Raw genomic sequence first — 2,321 nt, 5'->3', positions numbered from 1 at the left:
AATATGGTAATAATTTCTTATAAATACCATTTCCAACGTAATTTTCCAAGATATTATAGATCATAATGCAAAAAAAAAACACTAGACTTATCAGAAGTAACAGGCTTTATGTTTCTTAAACTACACACATTTATTAAAGTCATTATGAAGTTTTAAAACTTTTTAACCAGTACTTTTATTGTTGGAATGACAAATAGCAAGACTTGCATTGGCTACTAAGAAAGTTAGTAGCCGGTAGTCATTGGGTTAAATTAAACTTTGAAACAAGACTGCTGCAAGTAAGAACAACAACTAAATGTTTAATCCCATATTCCTACAGTTCAAATTACAGAAACGAAAGCCTAGCCTAATTTGATTGGCTTTATCTTGCCGTCTGAAATAAGGAACTACACCATAGGGCCGCCTCAAGACATTTTGCCATCCTAAGCAAATGTTCTTTTAGGCGCCCATTGAGAATTTTACATATCCTGACTTAATTGTACAGAGAATCACAAATGTCAACTGAGTGGTATCTAAATGATCAGACTGCATGTATTATGCTTTCGCATCTAGTATTACTCAAGGGTTTTTATTGTTAATTTCCTTACATGTTGCATTAAAACTGCCCCCCCTCCCAGTGGCCCAACGGTATGTCTGTGGACTTACAACGCTAGAATCCGGGTTTCGATACCCGTGGTGGGCAGAGTACAGATAGCCCTTTGTGTAGCTTTATGCTTAACTATAAACAAACAGACAAGCATTAAAGCTGACCAACGATGCATAGATACATTCATAAAAACATAACACCGCATCCTTAGATCATTTAGCAGCAGCATTGATAACTACAACAATACTCGACTACAACAATACTCAGTTCAATTACACACTCTCTGACTGCAGTTCAATTACTCATTGTTCCATCACGTTGTGACCATCTTATATATACCAGACTACCCCCAGTCTAGTAGTCTCCCGACAATTCACGAAGGAACAGGATATTTCTAGAAGGAGGTGGCGTGATACTAGTCACGTGACCTCGCTGACGCAACACTCTCCCCTTCTTAGTATTGTTCATCCCGAACAATAGCCACTTACATTAAACCAATAACAATTAACAATAACTTAATTAAATGTACAAAATTACAAACACAAAATTACAATTCAACAAAGTCTCTTAATTTTACGGGACGTATATTCTTCCGTACTGGTCTCGTCTCGATGGCTTCTGCTTCAATGAGGTTCATCTGCTTCATCAGGAAATGTCCTATCGTCGATAACAGTCACATCAGTGGTAGTAACTTCATCATGAGCTTCACCGTTTCCCTTCTCAAAACTGAGTAGAGTTTCTTCTTCGACATTGGCTTTTTCAGGTGACACATCTTCAGCAGCGTCATTTGTTCTGTTGTTCACTTCGTCCCAACTGAAATGTCCTGGACCGTGATAACGGCAAAGCCTGTTGGCATGCACCACTTTTCGCTTACCTTGCCGACCACATTTTATCCGGAAAGTCACGTCTGAGAGATGATCCACTATGTCATATGAGCCTTCCCATCGAGAACACAGCTTAGGAGACTTCCCTTTTGTCTTCCTGGGATTATACAACCATACCTTGTCTCCGGGTTCAAAGCTGACTTCAGTAGATCTCTTATCATAACATAAACTCATCGAATCAGCAGTCGTTTTCAAGTTTGAACACACTTGATGGTGAATATCATCCATCCTTTCCGATAACACTTCCACAAACTCTCACATACTCACAGGCAACTCTTCATAAGGTGGGCATCCCTTATGCTTGGGTCCCCTTTTAGCACTACATGTACTGCATGTCCTGCACCATTCTTCCACATCTCGCCTCATACTTATCCAGTAAAATCTTTGTCGTAGGTGATTCAATGTCTTCTTAATTCCGAGATGTACTCCTGTTAAAGTATCATGGGATTGACGCAGCACAACTTCCCGTAACTTTCTCGGTATAACCATTTGCCAAGTCGTCAATTTCCCATCTGTAGTTCCCATCTCTGGAGAAGAATACCATCTTTAAGCTTTAACTGGTCCCATTGTGCCCAATAGTGCTTTCTCACAGGGCTTAGACTAGACACCTTCTCCCAAGCAGGGCGTGAAACACTTGCTTTTAAAAAATCAATTATTGATCTTACTCCTGTTTTGCTTTATTATCGATACCTGGTTCCACTTCGTCATCATCATCTTCTTCAGTCACTTTGACTTTACCTTGATGGCACCTAATTAGTTCAACCTCTCTTTTAACAGTTACTGGAACTTGGCCTTTATTATTCCCAAACGTCATTTTATCAAAATCAGTTACAAACTTCCTTAGTAGTAGA

This window comes from Limulus polyphemus, unplaced genomic scaffold, assembly GCF_000517525.1.
Source record: "Limulus polyphemus unplaced genomic scaffold, Limulus_polyphemus-2.1.2 Scaffold576, whole genome shotgun sequence".
Classification (NCBI taxonomy): Eukaryota; Metazoa; Arthropoda; class Merostomata; order Xiphosura; family Limulidae; genus Limulus; species Limulus polyphemus.
Note: the sequence above shows the minus strand (reverse complement) of the source record.